The sequence below is a fragment of the Panthera onca genome, chromosome B3 (assembly GCF_046562875.1).
Source record: "Panthera onca isolate mPanOnc1 chromosome B3, mPanOnc1 haplotype 2, whole genome shotgun sequence".
Lineage (NCBI taxonomy): Eukaryota > Metazoa > Chordata > Mammalia > Carnivora > Felidae > Panthera > Panthera onca.
In genome coordinates this window covers 56,081,001-56,101,864 of record NC_138344.1, presented here as the reverse complement: position 1 = coordinate 56,101,864, position 20,864 = coordinate 56,081,001, and the positions used below count along the sequence as shown (strand labels likewise).

The 20,864-nt window shown below is 39.9% G+C and overlaps 1 protein-coding gene across 1 annotated transcript in view; it reads left to right on the top strand.

Annotated features, from left to right (window-relative positions):
* SEMA6D (semaphorin 6D) overlaps window positions 1–20,864 on the top strand; it is a 571,597-nt gene that overhangs the window by 378,104 nt on the left and 172,629 nt on the right. Inside the window, exon 4 of the mRNA XM_078448584.2 lies at window positions 19,324–19,355. The gene's annotated coding sequence lies outside the window, so the exon portion shown is untranslated. The remainder of the gene's footprint in view (window positions 1–19,323; window positions 19,356–20,864) is intronic.

Below are 20,864 nucleotides of genomic sequence, written 5' to 3'. Positions count from 1 at the left end.
CATGGTTTCCTAACTAATAAAGGGTGGGACTGGAGTCCCCTGACTCCAGATCCTGTGCCCTTAACCACTCTGCTGACCAATTAAGGAAATAAGAATTATTGAATAAATGGGTATAGAAAGTAAAATTATGTCACATAGAGTAAGTGTCCAGGAAATAAAATGTTGAATGAAGTTTGCCCTTGTTGAGACCAGGAGGTAAATCACTATTTAGCCTCTGGCCCTTCCTTGTACTTCTGTCCTTCAGATTTTGTGTATGTTTGTGTCTGCGTGTGTTCACTAAAATCTAAGAGATCTAAGCTAAATTGAATGTAGATGGTCTATGCATAATATAAACTCACAGGAAATACTCAACATACAAGACTTCTGTATCCTCACAAGTGAGATTAAAGATACATGTCAAAGTACAGTAACAAAAACTAGCCACTTAGTGAAAAAACAGAAAAATGTGTGCCATCTGGGACCCCATTTTTCCCACCTGTTATGGGTAGAGGTGACCCTGCTGCCCAGAGTATTTTGCGAATGGCAGGAAGATGCTCTCCCATAGCAGAGAGCACATAAAACACCTCGGGGACTTGCTAGGACACAGACTCTATGGCCTCGCCTCCTAGGACTCTTTATGTCTGGGTTGGGGCTTCAGACATTTGTATTCGTAATGAGCACCAATCTTTGAGAAATGTTGATCTAGTTCATTGAGGAAGAGCCCTAAGTTTAGAAGGGCTGCTTCTATTTGCTCTCCCAAGACAGGAAGTCAGGTCCCTGTACTTTGCTTCATAAAACCACATGCATCATTTTGCTTGTATTAAATAAAATTTTGACTGCATTCATTTTGCTTGATAAGTGGCATGTGACTACAGTACATAGTAATTACATGTTCCTGAAGACTACTTGGTAATTTGCACTTAATAAGACCAAAAATAATTACCCTGTACTCCAATCTAGAAAACATAAATAATCGTAAATATATGGTACTCACCATGTAATTACTTTGCCACTCCACTCAACTCTCCATAAGATTGAGCAGTTACTGAGGAAGTAAAGAATCATAACAAAATATTCTCTATTTTGCCTGATAAACTAAAGCAAGTCAATCACAACATTTGCATTTTCAGGCACATTTTCTTAGGTTCAGAATTTAAATCAGAGAGAATTTGGAAGAAAGAACATTCCTTAGCTCTTTTGGGACTTTCTGATTTGACCTTTTACTTAGTAGTGCTAGATAATTTCTGTGAAATTCAAACAGTTTTCAAACCCTTTAGGAATATGACATAACCCACCTGTCCGGGATGACCTTTCAAAGCCACTTCTAATTCTGTCCTCTGACTTAGTCGAAGAGTGATTAGATTTTAGGTCTCAGACATACTTGTATGGAGAGGAGAGACAGAAGCTAGAATTTCCCAGAAAATTTAACCTACTTACAGTTAGACTTGAGGCTTCCTTCACTCCTGATGAAATGAATTGCAGGAGGCTTTCCACATAACACAGGGCTCTGTGTGGTGGTATTTCTGCCTTCCTTCATCCATAGTTCTGCATAGACTCTTCAGGACAATCCATAACTAGAAATATGTATTTGCAATGCACACGAGGAATGTTAGAGATCTTCCATGACTACAAAAGTTGAAGGACCTGGGTGGCTATCATAATAATTTGCAGTAGTTTGGGTTTTGTTTTTGTTTTCATTTTTGCATTTGTCTTCAAGGAACATTTGCCCCAACACAGCAATTTTGAAATTCCCGTCATCCTATTATTACCCTCACCAAGAGCAACCCCCACACTGATGAGAATAACTGTAACCCTTGAAAGAGTACTCTGGTCGGTGGGGAAAGAAAAAAGTCAAAAGAAGAGCTATTCATTCATTCATTCATTCATTCATTCACTTGCTGAATGCAGCAAATACCAGCTGAAAACCTACTATGTGCCAGGTGTTTAAGATACAGGAGTATAGCAATGAATGAAACAGGAAAGTTCTCTGATCATGTGGAGTTTAAATTCTAGTGAGCGGAGCAAGCAAATGCCATCAGATCTCCTATTAATGCTCAATTAGAAAATGTGAATTTATTCCAACGCTAATGACATATAAGGGAACAGTTTCAGCACAATGTGAATTTCGTGTTTGCCTATGCATGATTTCATCTATGGGAAATATTGAAACACAGAACACCGCAGCAAGCTCAACTGAGTCACATAGGATAGGAATATGCCAAATGGGTGTGTGCACCCACCTCAGACATCTGCCAGCCACCTCGGTTTTCTGAGTGTGTTATGAGCCACTTCTGGCATTTCAGCTGTCCATCTGGCTTCACATCACCCCCTTCCAGCACTTCACAAGAACTCACAAGCTGCAGCTCTCCCCATGCCTCCTTCCACAGGCAAACCTCAAGTCTTTTTCAAGGTAACGTGACATATTTACTGCAGTGTATGTGTATATCTTGAACATTTAACATAAATAACACCACATTACTATTTTTATTGTTTCCATCTTTTTTTAATGTGTCACTGATGCAGTTTTTGAGTATTGGGCCCACAACCCCATTTTTGCCATAATGCCCTGTGGTTCACATTGTACAATGCAGGTAGCAGTGATTTTTAGGAACACATAAGTGACGTTATGGCAGAACTATTTGCAAACAAGCACACTACCAAATAAACAAGGTAATTCCAGGTAATGGTAAGTGCTTTGCAAAAAAAAAAAAATTAAATCAGGAAATGAGATTGAGTGGCCATGGAAAGCTCTCTGGAAAGGTCACATATGAACTGACATCTGAATAACAACAAGGGGCCAGTCATGCAAAAATCTGGGGCAGCAGAATTTCATGTGGAGAGGTGGGACCTGGAGGGGAATTTGAGGGAGGGGATGTGTGCAGAGGTGTGTGTCCCAAAGCAGGACGCACACCTCTGTGTGTGCTTGGAGTGCTGGAGGAACAAAGAAGGCAGGTGCACAAAACAGAGAGGTGGAAACAGTAGCTGGGCCTCAAATCCTATAGATATTGTAAGTCATCGGAATTTTAAGTGTGATGAAGAGCCATTAGGAGATTTTTTTTCACTACTGAGAGTGGAGCCCACTCCGTTTACAGATGAATATGAAGTCTGGAGAGTTTACACTTCTTATACAAGGTTACATCCCAAGCCAGAACCTAGGTCTTCTATCTTTCTGATGGGCATAGAATACATATGCAGCAATCTACAGATGAATCCTTCATTTGAACACTGAGGAAGAAGATATCGATTGGAAATTTTTCTCAGGTTGTCCAAAAACAGATTCCGAATCCATCAATTGCTTCCTTAAGCATGATGATAGTGGGAAGAAGTCCAGTTTAACCGGGCTCTGCCCGGTATCCTGTTTCTTTCCACTGGTAAAAGGAAAATAGACCAGACAAAATGTCAACTAAGCCATCATAGATGTTAGCAAGATTTGTAAGGCAGCCAGTTCTGCTCAGAGCAGCTGCCGGAGCCCAGATCTGCCTGGCCGGAGTAGCGCTCTTATGAAGTCTAATGATGCAGTCAGTGGGTATGTGGATTGTTCTCTCTGTTCTGCTAAGTGACATCAGACAGGAGGCATGAGAATTCCCTGACAGTAGATTACAAGGCCTAGCAATGAGTCATTGAAAGAAGTTACAGGATTTGTCTTCTTAGATGGAGTGACACTTGTTTTTTTTATCAAAGTCAGAAGATAAAAGAATAAATTTAACCAGACAATAGGCTAAATGCCACAGGGTAAATGCTTTGGCCAAAAGCAGCCTGTTTGGGGTTTCATTCTACAGGAAGCAAAACAGGCAACTGCCTCTAGGGTGTGGTGTTAAGAGTGTGCTCAATATCCGCTGTGGGTAAGGGGAGGTGTCACCTGTGTGCACCACCCTACAGCCTTGAGCTCCCCGCACTGCTTTTTCTTCCTTGTTCTGCCTTCTTTCGGCCAGTCACTGCTCCTCATTCAGGACTTTCTTTTCTGTAGAAGCCTAGTGAGGCAAAGGTGAATGGTGAGATGCTAAGCAGAGCTGTGAGTCTCAGGCTAAGCTTCAAAGAGTTTCTTTCCAATCCTGCCCCTCACCCTCAGCCTGTCAACTCCTTGAGGCTATGGCAAGATCCACATGTGATTACTTACTTTCAACTCCTAAACCTCATTCTCCAAGTTCTCTATTGCCTCATTTCACATCTACATAATCCGGAGTCCTTTACGCAGTCACTGCTATACCTTTATAGCTTTTCCAAAGCTATTATTCACTAAAAAAATATTACCAAGCCCTTTACTCACACAGGGTACCAGGAGAGAGGACAGGTCTCCATTCATTACATAAATCAATACATGTTTATTGAATGTATAATCTGAGCTGTATACCCTTCAAGTGCTAGGAGTTCATCTATGAATAAGACAGACACCTGTACTTCTAGACCTTCTCCTAGAATGTATGTCCTTTTGGCAGTATAGCTCTAGGGTGGCCCTAAGACCATTCCTCAGAGGCTGTTGTGTTGCTTACTAAAAATTCAAATTCCAGGACTCACTCCAGAACTTCTGAAGAAACAGTTGCTAAGGATGGAGCCTTGGAATCTGCACTTTTGTAAGCTTCTATAAAAACTAAGGTTTAAGAACTGCTCTGAGGAATGAAAGGCTGTAGCTAAAGAGGTTCTTTCTCCACCATAACAGTCTAGCTCAGGAGCTAGCAGATCTGCTGCTGGTAAACCCTTCAAGGATGTCTTCTCTAGGGACTCCTTGCCTTCTAGATACACAGGGCTGGAAGTTGTTTGGATCCTGGGTTTGAGGACACCCAGAAAGCTCTCATGTCAACAAGGAGCCATGTATTTTGTGAAGATTACTTACTTTGGTCCTCTTTTAAAATCAGATAGTCCTAGGCGTGGCTTGGCAACACAGTGGCTAATTATTTTTATCTTGGTGGAGATAAGGGCTCTGTATCCATACTGTTGTCGATAGCTAACAGAGAGCAGAGTCCTACAGAAATGGGCATTTGTATCCCAGAATATGTCACTAAGATGATGTGCCAGTCTTCTGGGAAGCTAGGCAGCTGTGACAGCATTAGGGCTTAGGGTGTCCAGATGGGAAGGGAAGGAGGGGGGAGAGGATGGAGAGAGTGCCAGGAGGACAAAGAAATGTCTGGGAAGTCTGAGTTCTCCTACACAGCTTTGCCAGCAGCCTGATCTGCTTCAGCTAGGGTCTCCTTAGGACACACGAGGAGTAGACGCAGCCTCCTCTGACGTCCTTTGACCACACTTCTCTGCAACTTGCCCACATCACTGATCCCTTCTGCCCGGTATGGGAGAGTTTAGATTTTTGTCTTATCCAGACATATATTGCTATCACCTGCCCTTGTTCAAGGTCCCTTACGCCAGTCTGTAAACTTCTTGAGGGCAGGGCAGTATCCATCTGTGATTCATTTTTGCCACCCCCACACTGCCTAACAGCACTTACATGTAGAATGTGTTGAATAAATATTTGTCAAAAGAATGAATGAACAAAAACTGAACGGATAGAAATTTATAGAGGTCAGAGCCTGGCTCTGCCTGATTTATTCAGCCCCTGGCATAGCATCCCATGCAAATAGCCATTTAATACTCGTTTTTGTTGATCATGAAAGTGATGATAAAACCCTGCAAGGGATGACTGAGGATAAGACTCTTTATTGCTGGTATCTTTTGTTGTAAGCTGCCTCAAATCTTTTTTAGAAGCAGGCAGGGTATAAATAATAAGTAAGTGGATAGGGCTTTAAACACTTGGGTCTGCTCCAGACTCTTCAGCCCCTCTTTCAACCCCAGGGCTAAGCATCCTTCTGGGGTTGGGAGGTGAAGAGAATTTTTTTTTTTCATTCATTCAACAAATAAAGTTTGAAAGCCAGGCCCTGCTTCTCTTAAGCAATCACCTTGCTCCAGGGTTTCTTGATGAAGTAACTTCTTGCAGTCTCCTTCAAGGCTATGATTCTTGATTCTTCTAGGAAATGTTGGGGATATTGATGAAGTAATATTGATAAAGTCGCAGAAGTGTCAGAGATTCAGCTGGCAGTGTCTCAATATTCTCTCTGTCTATCTAAATACACCAGCACCTGGTGAAATTGCTTTAACGCTTTGTTTGGCAGCTGTTTATGTCAAGTCCAATCTTCTCCTAACGCCCCAATGAAACCTGATGTGACCTCGCATCATGTAGTAGACGTGTCACCTTGTACCAAACCCAAAACAAAGGTCTTACTTCTTTTTCAAATGCATCAAAATGGGAATTATTTATGATCAGATTTACCTTTCCTGAACATTCTGCTTCTGGTGGAAGCTAAATTATACCAGCTGATTAAAACAGGCAATCAATGTCTGTCTGTCAGAGGTGTCTTAACTTGCTATATATACTTTTGGTAAATATCACAACATTATTTTAATCTGTAAATCGGATTTGTCAGGTCTGATTCATTTAAATGGCTCACATGCCCCAAATTCTCTCTGACAGCCCCGATGTGGGAGTGTGTCCTCATCTTGAAAAGGTAATATTGCCTGGGGCTTGTTGTGAGCTTAACAGAGGCAAGAACACTATCTGGCAAGAAATAAGAGAAAGACAGACCACCTTTCCTATAACAGGTTTCGGCAAGCATCCAACGCATCAGCCATGAAGCATCTTTTCACAGAAATGGGAAAGTACTGACTGAGGTAGGAGAGAGGCCAAACCTAGATTATTTCTATCAACAGTACTATTGATAACAATAACGAAAATTTATCCACCAATTACTGTGTGTCACGTACTGTGCTAAGTAATTTATAAAAATTAATTATCCCATTCAATCCCTACAGCAACTTTGTAAAGTAAATACTAATTTATATGTTCTCAGGTTGAGAAAAGTTCAGAAGCTTACTCAGGATCTATCCTTGTCCAGACTAGAGCCCTAATTCTAGGCACACAACCTCTCTATATGGTGTTATTATAATTAATTGACTTTTTGGCAAAATGATGGGACCAAGGGAAACCATTTATTCAGGATTATATCCCTACCCAAGCTTCCTGTGGTTCCCCAAAACCTGGCAGTACTCACTTCAGTAAACCTTGTTTGTTTATTGTTTCTCAGCATTTTTAGATGAGCAACTCTTTCTATAATTTAAAAAAAAAAGATACTTACCTTTAATATCTGTTGTATGTAAAAATGACAAAAGGTGCCTTTTAAATGCGTTAATTATATGCTATTTATTGTGGCTTCTTTAGATGTGTCTGTGGTGTATCCTTTATTTATTGTATAGACAGTGCATAGTGGGCATAAGAATTCAGGGGCCTCTTGCAAGAAGTGACAGGGGCCCATGATGAGATAAGAACCAGCATCTAATTTAGAAAACACAGCAAGAATGCTAGAGAAAATTCCAAGAACTCAGCAATCAAAGCCTCAGTTAGTGTGCTCTTCTTATCATAAGGCAGTGAACCTCACTGAGTCTTCATTCACTTACGTTGCCACAGGAATAGCATGTTACCTACCTCCCAGATTGGCTTGCAAGACGAAATAGGGTCATCTCTGTGAAAGTGCTTTATATGTTGTGAAATATTACACAAATGCAAATAAATACAAAGCGGTCGTATTATCCACATGTTCTGATGGCCAGTCATTGTATAAACAAGATTTTACTTCAGGAAGGTTAAACTACTTTTAAATCAACACTATTTTAAATTGGAGTTCTACGAGCAAAGCCTCCCGCATGCGCCAGCAGCTGGCTTATAGTAACAGTGCTTCACTGAATTCAACTGAATTTTCTTCAACAAAATTCCTACAGAACAGATGCATTCACAAGCCCCCCCCCCCCGCCCCTTAGCCATCAATTTGCAAAGAAAACTCTGTTTTGCTACTTGTTTTGTGCTAGAACTGTTATTTAAATGCAGGGTGAGATTTTCAAAATGAAATCTGACAGGTTTTTTACAAGACCTGCCTGTGTTTATGTTCATTCTCTTCTCCCCAGGGTACTTCCAGTGGGCTGGGAAAGCTGCCAGAGGGGTAAGCTGGAGGTGGTAATCTCCAGGGTATCTGAGTTTGAGGGCGAGGAAGGGAAGAACAGAGGACGATCACAAAATAGGAGCAACAGACAGGAAGACAGGGCTTTGGCATTCCTGGATAGGTGACCAGGGAAGAAGCCCAGTCCCCCAGCTGGGGGAGCCTTGGGCCCATGAAAGGAGCAAACCTGGAAAAAAAACCAGGATGGCTGGGAATGGAGAAGAGTCCTGGGAGACAAAGGTCCCTCCATCCTGCCTTGACCCCAGGCCATGTGACTCTTCCTGGGTTTACAAAGAACCATCACCTTGTGTTCAGTCCTCCCATCCAGACACTCCTTGTCTCATCTTTCTTCATTCCACTTTACATCCCTGCAGACCTGCAGGTCCACACTACACCGTGCTGCCGCGTTCCAGACCTTTCTGGAAAGCACTAATTTTTTTTTTTTAAAGTGAGGAAATCTAAATAGGTCTTCTACAAAAACTATTAGTCTTATATTGAAAACTTCACATTCTGTTTAAGTACAGCTAAAGCACAGAGAAGAAAAGCAGGCAACTGGATGGAATATTAAAAACAAATGGGCCTTCAATACCCTGGAGCTGCGTTGACAAGCTTTTTATGTAAAGGGCAAGATAGTTAATACGTCAGACTTTCCAGAATCTAGAATAATCTATTCTGCCATTGTAAGCAGCCAAAGATGATGTGAGTGTGGCTGTGTTCCCATAAAATTTTATTTACAAAAATAGATGGTGGGCTTAGAGTTTGCTGACCGCTCCTGTGAAGCAATAACAGTTTTTTTAAGAGGTACCACTTTGACATCTTGGTAAATTGTAAAATGCCTGGATCACTTTCCCCTTCTCCGTGTGCATGGCAGTGAGCTTGCTGTTGTAGTTAATGAGAGTTGAGCTGACAACATTGATTCACCTGGACAGATGTGTTACTTCTGGAAAGAGCCACTGGAAGGTTACACGTGTGCATTGACTTTCATAGGAAAACTCTAAAGAAAGATAACTGAATGCCTAACTAATGAGGAAATTCCCCCGCTGCCTATGGAAACACCGAGTTGAAGGGCCCTCTTCTCCTTACACCTGCCCCTCCCCCAACACACACTCCCAATCCCGCTAGTGGGAGTTGGCCTGCCAGAAGGATCCCCCTACAGACTCTGGCCATGACCCCAGTGAAGTTTCTTTTCTCACTCTCCAGGAGTTCCTTCCACCTTACCCTTCATCTCCAGGAGTGTGGGTGAGGCTCGTCTTTCCTGGCATTTAGCTCAAATGAAATTTCAGCAAGGCCTGCTGTCTAGGGGCAGAATTTTAGCCCTTTTGCTTCTCTACCCCAACCCTTCAGAGAATACTTTATGCCCACCACTGACTTCACTTCTCAGGAGTCGAATCTCTGGTACCAGCCTTTCAACCTACCACTCCTACCTTTCCTCTTTTGTAAGCCATGCTCCTTGGGCTCCATCAGGTCTTTACTCAGGGAGAAGTTTTGAGCTAGCACAAGAACTGCACGTATTTGAAACCACAAATCACATGTTTAAGAGTGCCGAGAGCTTCCCTCGCAGGCATTTGCAAGTGCTGTGTGAAGACCAACATCTGGATGTTGTCTGCAAGTCTATGCCTCTATCGTGGCTCTGTCTGTGAAGGAAAGTCAAGTCCCTGGAAGAATTTAGAGAGTGGGAGCAGGAGCTGAGAAGGCAGTTACAATTCGACCTGACCAGTATTTCCTAAAGGATGGACTTTTATGGTGTCCTAGGAATAAGCAGAGAGCCAGAGAGGGGGTTTGTCAGTCGTGAACTGATTCTCAAAGGAGGCGATTTGGCAATGTCTACAGACATTTTTGGTTGTCACAACCCAGGGAGGGGGTGGTGGAGGCATACTGAATGGCATCTTGTGGGTAGAAGATAAGAATGTTCCTTGCCCTACATCCTACAATGCACAAGACAGATCCCACAACAAAGAATTGTCTGGACCCAAATGTCAATAGTGCCCAAGTTGGGAAACACAGAATTAAAAGTGTCTCTCATTCTGAAACAGTTCTGCACTATCAGGAGTGAAATGATATCATGAGTGAATAGGCTGACTTAATCACATGAGGGTCTCCTCAGGTCAAGTTTCCTTCAGGGTGTGAGGGTGGCTGGACAGCAGAGGGCACCACACCTGCCTGGATTGTGGCTGCAGGAAAGGGTAAGTGGATGAGAGGAAGCACTTTATTGGCTCCTGCCCCTGTGTTAAGCTGTTGGCCCCCTCTCGAATTTGTTTTCTCCCTGTCTGTGGAGTTCTGCCTTTATTGCAGACACTGCCTCTTGCCCCTCTGATTCCAACCCCCAAGGTAGGACACCCCCAAGGAAAGCTCCCACTTTATTTTTGAAACTACTGTACATGAAGGAGGAGCATGTCTGTTCTTCATGGGGTGAGTGACAAAGAGGAGAGGCTTCTGATCCTGCCTCCTGGCAAAGCCTTCTGATCTTGCCGACTCAGAGCCTGGTTTCTTCCCTGGGCTCCGAGGAGGCTGCAAGTGTCACCATTTCAGTGGCCTTCTGCTTGGCCTATTGAGCTATGGGTTCCTTGGCTGTATTTTTGCATCTTCTTTCCAATTCTGTCTGCTTTCAGTCTAGGAAATGCTTCAAATTTCTGTCTGCTGATGTCACCTTTCTTTGTTTTTCAGGGATTTGATGAATTTATTCTTATATCCCAATTGCTTTGGTCATTTTGATGGACTACAGGGAGGAAGGGAAGTAGATGTATAGGCCATGTCATCTTTCTGAAATGGTACCTCTGTCCCTTGAGTTAAAACCAAGGAGGTCACTGTGACCTTGTCAGTAGAATGTGTTGGCAGAAGTCAGATTGCAGTAAATTGAAATGATTTCTGTAAAGAAAGGCATTTTGGTTATCCATTGCTATGGGACACACCACCCTAAAACTTAATGGTTTAAACCACAATTTATTGTTATCTCTCATGGTTTTGTGGGTTGGCTGGGTTCAGCTGGAGAGATCTAGATTGAGGTCTGTTATGTGCTGAATTGTGTCCCTCAAAAACATACGTTGAAGTCCTAATCCTAAGTACCTCAAAATGTGACCTTACTTAGAAATAAGGTCTTTATAGATATAGTTAAGATGAGGTCATCCTGGAGTAGAGTGGGTTTTAATCCAATATGATTGACATTCTTATAAGAGGAAAGAAACACACAGGGGCAATGCCGTGTGATGACAGAGGCAGAGAATGAATCGATGCAGCTGTAATCCAAGGAATGCCAAAGATTGATGGCCACCATCAGAAGCTAGGAAAAGGCAAGGAAGGATTCTTTGCAGAGTCTCAGAGGGAGTATGGCCCTGCTTACACTTAATTTCAGACTTCTAGCCTTCAGAACTGTGAGAGAATAAATTTCTGCTATTCTAAGTTATGCAATCTATGGTACTTTGTTACAGTATTCCTAGGAAACTAATACAAACTAATACAGGATCTCTCTCCTACAATTGCAGACAGATCTTGACTGGAACTGCAGTCATCTGAAGGTTCTATTGGGCTAAATGTCTAAGAGGACTTCCTTCACTCACAGGGGATGCCTCACCTGGGATGATAGGAACTGCTGGGGGCTGGATGGACATCGTTCTTTTTCTCCACTCCACCTCTCCACATAGCCAGTTTGGGTTTTGAAATAGTACAGTAATCTCGTGTTGATTAGACTCTTTATATGGCATCTAGCTTCCCTAAGAGCAAGTGTTACAGGAGATCCAGGTGAGAAGTGCAAAACTTCTTTTGACCTACCCTCAGAAGTCACATGATGTAACTTTTTTGCATTCTTCTAGCCAAAAAGTAAGTTCTAAGTCCTTCTCAGCTTCACAGAGAAGAAACTACACAGTGACATGAATACCAGGAGAAATCGTTTGTTGTAGGGTCCTTTTTATGGACTGGCTAACACAGAATGAGGATTGGAGGCAATTCTTTAAAAAAGTGTGACTTACAAGGACTAAAAAGGTTGATAGAAAGTTTTCATTTGTTTTTTGATTGGAGATATTGACGGGAAAGATGTACTAAAAGTTGAAAGCTTTAGATGGTAGGAGAAATACCTCTTTCATTGTATCAGGAGAGAAGCAGGGGAGGATGGGTAGAGACACATAAATGTGTGTATAAAGACTGCGATGTGGATGTATGGAAGTTTCAGGATGTTGAGAGCTCCCATGTATTGACTTCTACTGTCTCTGGGTTTGAAGAAGCAAGATTATCTACTGACACTGATAAGAAATGTAGAAGAGAGAGAACCTGGGGACAGTGACTTTTTGAGAGAGCCACAGTAGAAAACAGAACAGGAAAGAGACTTAACTGTAGTAAAAATAGGACAAAAGACCCCAACACTAGTCAGTATAAAATAATAAACTGTGCAGGGGTAGGAGTGAAATCCATGAGGGAGCAATTATTGCCCACTGTCTGGCATTCTTGCTGATATTTTCTGAGTCTTCTAGCTATAATGTGAATCCCAAACGTGAACTAGATGTTATTTCTGAAATCAAGGTAATGGGAGCTGGGAAAATATGATCATTGTTTCATAAGTACATTTCATTAAAAATCAATACCTTTATATTTGGTAGGCCATAAGAGAAGGGTTAGTGAGTAAGAAAAATGTGAAAAAGAGTTTGCACATCTTATCTAAACACATTTAGAGAATGCCCTGCCCTGTTGTGGACCAATACCCCTTCATTGCATTCAACTGTACTTGGAGTGGGAAAACAAGACTGAAGTATGCATTTTTTTTTCTGACTCAGACAGCACAGATTAATTGTATCTCATACAAACTTGGAAGTCATGGTTGAGCCATTTTGCTGTGAATGACTTCCTGGGTGTGGGTGAAAGACAGATCTATTTTACTCAGTGTTAATTTCAGCTGTAAGTGTGACCATTTTTGTCAATGATCATGGACTGAGTTTCTGTGATTAGTCATTTAACTGAATGGTACTTGCAAGCTAAATAGAGTGTTTACAACAAACCCCTTACTTAGGAGATGGAGACTACATCAAATTGCATCCTATGAAAATTACATAAATAAAAATTTGCATCTAGAAGGGCCCTTCATGAAAATTATGAAAAGATTGTAGCATTTTTTATGTGCATTGTATAGTAGCTTTGTAATTGACAAATTGTAAATGTAGTCCATAATACTTTACGTCCCACAATTATGCATCAAAACTGCATATATATATATATATATATATATATATATATATATATATATATTGCTTGGTTCATTAAGAAAAGTGACAATGTTGACAATCACATTAATTGTTTTTCTTATCAGATTAGTGACAAAGTACCATAATGAACATAACCTTCCAGAAAGCATTCAGTGATGGAATAAACAAGAAGCTAGGTCTTGGCACAGGACAGATCATGAAAAGATTGACTTGCCTATATGCCTCTTCCTGAGACCCACAGGACTACTTCTCATCTCTGATAAGTGTCCTTGATTCTAACTCAGTCTGGAATTTCAGAAGTATTCATTCCTCTTTGTCCCATGGTTATTCAAGAGAAGATCTATATTCTCAATCCAAATAGGAGTTACATGAGAAATTTGGAAAATGAGCATTTTAATTTAAGCTCTTGGATTTGGACAATTGCCTGAAAAGACTTTCATTTTTTAAATAATCAGAAGAAAAGCTTCAAATATTAGGACATTCTCCTTTCTTTCAAAAAATTGAAAGAAATGATTTCAAGGTGAAGTGACATCACAGTCAATTATGCCTGAGGAAATTTAAATTCATCAGTGCATAGACAACATAACTCACCATCTCCTGCTCAGCAAGAGGGACAGGTGCCGTTAAGTCGTACAAACTTGGAAGGATAATATTTGTTTCTCTGTAAAGCTGAAATCGTTATAGGACTCATTTTGCCCAATTTTCCCAGGTACAAACATATTCCTTGCCTTGAGTGTAGAAATTTCACTTCTTTTGCCCTGATCCCAGGGGGGATTCTCATTCCCCTCCTTCTCCATCTTTTGCTTTTTAAAGGCCAGTACTTTGAAAATACTTCCCCATTTCTGAAGTTACCAAACCCAACATGTTACTAAAAAGTGAGATACTTACATGTTTCTCAGGGACATCCACAGGTATACTGTAAATAGGTGTTAATTACAATCATTAAATCAGTGAGAGAATTTACAGAAAACATTCATTCATTTGTGCTTTGAATCTGCCGTTATTTGGAACCCATTGGACCCTGACACTGTCCTAAGCTCTACACTTTAGGATATGAACTTCCCAACACAAAGTGGACATTTAATGTTTATTGAATAGGTAACAGTGCCTGCTTCCAAGAAGCTTCCCATCTAATGTGGGAGGCAGATGTGTACACAGAAAATTATAATACAATTTGATAAGTATTCTAGAATAGGAATACCTACAATGAGAGCACAGGGAAGCAAGGAGCCAAGCTTGGGGAAGTTGCAAGAGACCCAACAAGAGTGGTGTGTAGGTTAGATTTTGAGGAATGCCTGGGTGTTTTTCAAATGAAAAATAAGGTTGGAAAAAGTGTGTCTGAGGGTGTGTGTGTGTGTGTGTGTGTGTGTGTGTGTATGTAGGAGTTCTAACACAGGCATTCTAAGCAAGGGGAATAGTGTGCACAAAGGTGTGGAGGACAAAACAATGTGGTCTGTTCTGGAAATGGTGTTTACCATAACTGAAATCCAGAAAGTGTCCAGATGAGGGATTGCAGAGTTTAAGCTTTGCCACTGGGGAATCAGATGATGGTCTAGTGAGAGACAAAGGTCACATAAAAAAAATTAGTAATTCTTCTAGTTAGGTGGGGGTAGACTAGGTTGAAGAGAATCAGTAGGTGGGACAGAGGTAATTAGGAGGCTACTGCAGCAGTCTGGGTACAGCTGATGGGGCCTGAAACAGACCCATGACTGGAGAACTCAGAGGAGGAGCCTGCTTTGGAAAAATGCTTCCTGAGGAAGAAAGCACAGGCATCATGGTAACAAGTCATTTGGGTTAATGTGTACAATGGAATCATCTTAGGGTACAGTGATGAAGCATTGAGAGAGAAGGAGCCTGGGTTCCTGGAAGACCCCTTGGTACAGAGTCCTCATTCTATCAGGCCTATTTCTGAACCAGTGGTTCTAGAAGTTTTGTATCAGAATCACCCAGAGGGCTTGACAAGCCTCTAAGTAGTTAAGGCAAGCATCTCAAAAATTTGCATTTCAGGGCGCCTGGGTGGCTCAGTCGGTTGAGCGTCCAACTTCCAATTTTGGCTCTGGTCATGATCTCACAGTTCATGAGTTTGAGCCCCATGTTGGGTTCTGCACTGACAGCACAGAGCCTGCTTAGGATTCTCTCTCCTTCCCTCTCTGCCCCTCCCCTGCTCTCAAAATAAATACATAAACTTTTTTTATAAAGGAAAAACATGGCATTTCTAACAAGTTCCCAGGTGATGCTGGTGTCCTTCCCTGGGGCCGCATTTTGAGAACCACTGCACAGAACAATGTAATTGTATATACCAGAGAAAAACAGAAGTTCTGTTGTTTAAGCCAATGTTATTTTGGTCTCCTTACACGCAGCTGAACTTCCCAAAATTATCGGGAAGAAAGAAGACCTGGAAGACATGGCTTGCCCTGATAGGGGTGGGAGAGCACCATCCCACTTATGAAGACCTACCTTCCTCCAGGACTTGATTCTGGACTGGCCTTGTGGTGCCACCTGCAGTGTTGGCTCACCCCCAGTTCACTTCACCAGTATTTCTTGAGTGTAGGTCAAAGATTCCTCCGACATTACCATTAGGGAATGGCAGAATGGTGGGCCTGTTAGCTATAACTGGCATGTCAGGATGTGGAGCTGATTGAGGGAAAATCATAGAATGCTTGTCTGCAGAACACTAGTTTTACAGAATGAAACACAGGTACTGTGTTTCCTGGGGTAAATAATTTTTTAAATGATAGATGAAATTAAGTTAACATTTTGCCTTATTTCAAGAGAACTCTAAATCTGTAATATTTTTCACTAAGAATTTATGGAAGGGGGTTATACTGTGAGGCACCCATAACCGCCACCACACCCTTTTGTTCTAAAACCAGGAAATCCTTTATTTAGAAGCATCTCAGGGGATGAGCATTGTATCAAATAAACCCAGGGGAATGCTATCCTTAAGTTCTTTGTAGAAGAATTTCAGAGCAGTGGCTCCCAAAAGGTAGTTCATAGACCACCACTGGTTTGTGACCAAGTTATTATGAATCTATAGCACTATGGGAAACTTAAGGATAATACAATATTTTACTAAGTTTTTCTTTCAAGTTAAAAGTGGTCTTTATTTTGAAATTAGGTGCTTCCTATGCTTTTAATGTTAAAGTTTTCCTTTTCAGTGAAATGATGGCTGTAGGAGAGATAATCAGTTTTCAACATTTTTATATATGTTTTAAATTTAAAGTTGGCATCTTTATACTAGTCCTTTTGTTTTAGCTTAATTATATCATTCTGTTAGATTCCTATATATCATCTAGTCTGAATCTAACATTTATTGATAAAGGAAGTGACGTCCTGAGGCTGATAGAAAGTGTTAATAATACGTTTATTATCATTTATGTAAACTATGTGTATCAGGAACTTCATGGCACGTCTATAGGCACATGAGTGCCTTTCATAACATTAATTATGCTAGGAAGCTGAAGGGTTTGTGCTGTCACAAGGAAAGCATGAAGTGTTTCATGAATTGATGGAAAATTAGAACCAGTAGGATGCCATGTGTCCATTTCACTATTTTGGTTCGAAGCAAATGCAAGACAGTACATGATTGATTATGATTAATTGTATTTACTTACATAGGTCTTTTTGTGGATATTTCTATCTGAACTGAGAAGGGGTAAAAATTAAGCAGACACCTGGGAATTATTTAAGATCACAGTTAAAATTTTCCATTAATCTTTCACATCACCCCTTTTGTAAAATAATCCTGAAGTTAGTTAATCTTCCTGCATAAAAGCTGCTTCACCTGAAAAAATGAAATGATTGGGCTAATTTTTTTTCTGAAGTCCTTCCAACTGTAAACTTCAAGGACTCAATGACTTTACCTGGAATTAAACAATGAATAAGGACCACATTAATTAGTGTCTATATTCCATAAACTTTCTCCTTTTTCAGTGATTTATAGATTACCAAAGCATAATAATGTTTAGGGCAGGTCAGATATCTGGAAATCATAAAGGAGAAGGAAAAACATCTGCAAATAATGTACAAGTTGTACTTATATACTAAATACTATTTTTTTCAAACTTAAAATTCATTGCATGTGTATTTTAAGATGGAATATCATTTTTTTCATATTAGAGAATTGTTTTACTCAAATATAATATTCACACATAAAACCATATTATAAATATTCAGCTTAATGAATTTTCGCAAACTGAAGACACTCCTATAGCCAACAACTTAGAAATTCCCACACCTGTGCTACCTTCTAGCCATCCCCTCCCATCACCCAAATAACCACTATTTTGACCCTAACACCATATATCATTTTTTGTTTTTGTACTTTAAATAAATATTTCAGATATAATATCTTAGTTAATGTCAGTCATTTTTTATTAAAGCATAATTGACATACAATGTTATATTACTTTCAGGTATATAACATTGATTCAATAATTCTACACATTACTCAGTGTTCACCATAATAAATGTAGTCACTATTACCATACAATGTTATTACAATATTATTGGCTATATTCCCTATGCTCTATTTTTCAACTCTATAACTTATTTAGTTTATAGCTAGAAGTCTGTACCTTTTAATCCCCCTTATCTGTTTCATCTGTCACCCACCCCCTTCTCCTCTGTCAACCACCAATTTGTTCTCTGTATTTAAGTCTGTTTGTTTTTTGTGTGTGTTTGTTTGTTTTATATTTTAGATTCTGCGTATAAGTGAAATCATTTGATATTCCTACATCTGAATTATTTCATTTAGTGTAATATCCTCTAGGTCCATCCATGTTGTCACAAATAGCAAGATCTGATGGGCATTGAGGAGGGCACCTGTTGGGATGAGCACTGGGTGTTGCATGGAAACCAATTTGACAATAAATTTAATATTAATAAAAAACCAAAACAAATAGCAAGATCTCATTTCTTTTTATGGTTAATATTCCGTTGTCTGTGTGTGTGTGTATATACACATACATGCCATATATATATATGAGAATATATATATATATATATATTTATATAAGAATTTTAATACACTTTCAGAACTTGCTTTTTCTATTTCCTTCCCTTTTTGAACTTTCCTGTATTCTTGAATGTTGATTTTCTTTTTCTTTTTAAAATCCAGTCCACTGTTTTGTACAAAGCACTCTTTCTGCCCTAAGGCTAAGAATGTTCTAGGTGAGCTAATCAATCAATTTTTGCCCATTAAGAAGGAGCACTGAAATAAAAAGAATGCTAACCTTTAGATTGATTTGGTAGTGGTTTGTTAAATAGTTTTCTTTTTCTTTTTCTTTTTTTTTTAATGGCAAAACATCAAGAGGAAAAAGAGTCATACCTTAAAGGAAGGAAAAGCTCCTGGTCCCGGGGAATTGTGTGACATTTGGGGAAATTTCTTCAAATCTTGAAGTATTGATCAACCCTATATAGCATCACTTGGTGGTGGTAGTGTTATTTTAAATTAAGTGTTTCTAGTCCAAGTTAGAAGGTATGCATATTTAAAATGTAAAATAAATGCTTTCGGCCCAGGAAACTAGGAACATGACATGATGTTCAGCTTAACTGAACACCTAACTCAGCAACAGCTTTTGCACGATGCTGTTCAAGATACCTTCCTTCAATTTTCAGACACTTAGGCTTATAGAATTGATAGAGTAACTGATTTATTTTGTAGGATGTGAAGCTTCCAACTTGTTATTTCCAAGTGTGGGGTGTTATATGACTGATCCTAATGTGTGCTCTTCCAGCCCAACTGTTAAATTAGAGCAGTTCATGAAGAAAAATGAGATACGATGTTGCATTTCATGACACAGGGTGTTTCAGCATGAAGAAAAAATTTTCTCATCTGTGTAGGGAGATAAAATAAGAGTGGACCAGAGATCTTCAAGTTGTTGAAAGTTAAAGAAAATAATAATGTTTGACAGCTACAGTGTCTGCTCTGCCACAGTTTTTTATTCAAGAGGATGCTTTTCCTTGGCCGAACATATTCCTAACCTAATAGAGGAACTAAATAGAGCAATTGGATTCAGGTCGGAATCCAGCTTGCCTTACACCATTCTATTACTTCAGGCAAGAGAAAATGACACGTGATTTTGCTAAATTAATAGACATACCACAGCTGTATTTAATACGGTATCATGGTGGCAAAAATCAGAATAATAGAAAATTAATCCATCTTTCTTTTCTTTTTTCAGATTTTTGACCACACAAGCCAACCTTCTCCAAGGTAAGCAACATTATACTCTTCTCTAATTGTTGGAAAAATCCAATTTCATTTGATTGGCTTTGGATACATTTTTACTGGTGTTTCAAAATCATGAGTGTCACATACAAATGTGCCTAAAATTAGGTTTTTATTGGTGGTGTTAGTGATGAGAGCACCCTAGCACCTTGATGGCTAGACTACGCAGTGGACCGGAGGGCGGGAGGGAGACAGAGAGGAGAGAGAAAGGGAGAGGGAGAGGGAGAGAGACAGAGGGAGAGAGACTGTCTTTTTCTTGCTTGATTAGCCCTTTTATGAGACAGCAGACTCTTCGTCTCTGATGTTCAGAGACAGAAGGTTTCTTTGTGAGCAGCCGCTGTGGCAAGGCTTCCACCTCTACTCGAGCCTCCTTTGGAAGGATTAAAAGCAGGGTGCCCCTCAGCATGGCCCACAGCTCCTCAGCTCAGCTGAGGCCTTCCTGTCCAGGGCCAGCAGGACAGTGTTTGGCAAGTTGTTTAACTTTCCAGGAGTATCTGTCAAAAGTTGCAATTGAGGATGCGTTAATCTTATTAAAGAACACAATAGGAATCCTTTTTTTTTTTTTTTTTTTCATTAGGAAGTCAGGATGCATTTGATGTGCACCATCTGGTTTGTGAATACAGGAATAAGTTTTTCAAAAGGGCACATTTCCAAGTTCTATGTTTCATATGCTTCAGAAGGAAGAACCCGTAAGCAGCTCTATTTTTAATGAGAGCAATGCAAAAGTTAATAAGATTGGGGTGGATTTCCAGTATGTGCCATTTCTCCTAAACTACATGTGTTTGCAGTACATTTGGCAGACTTGTCCTGTTTAGAGGCTGGGCTTCCAATTGAAAATTTTTAAAGTTCTCCATGTGTTAATTGGAAAATAGAGAGAGGCATTATTGGAGTAAGGCAGCTGGCTCCTTAGGTATTAATTATAGCTCCATCTATCATAAAGACTAGGATTTTAAAATTACCTCCTGTTATTTATTGTGTTACTTTTAGAAACTGTAAATTTTCCAATCATAAAAAAAAATAAAGTTAAACTTTACTGTGTATTGTATTTTTTTTACAAAAATCTCTTTTAAGATGCCATCACTATTTATAAACAGTAAATAGTAACAAAACAGTGCGAAAATACAGTTTACTATTGGCCCTCTCTGTCAAGTCCTTAAAAATAGTTTTTTTATTCAAATAAAAAAAAACAGCTCTGGAATGTAGCCATCTCACTCTATACTTTATAGCATATACAGGAACATCTTTGGATCAGAAAAGCTGCTTTACAGGACAATTCCTTCAGCTCCCTACATAATTTTTAAAATCCTATACAGTAACAAACATGATTTGTGAGGCAATATGATGCTCTGCTTAACCTCTCAGTAATTGGAGGCATCTTCTGTTGTATTCCACAAGTCCAGCGCAGGCTGATGAAGGAAGCATAATTACATTACAGGCAATCTCATCTAAGGTAATTACAATTGTCGCCATCAATCCAATTAAAGAGGATAACCA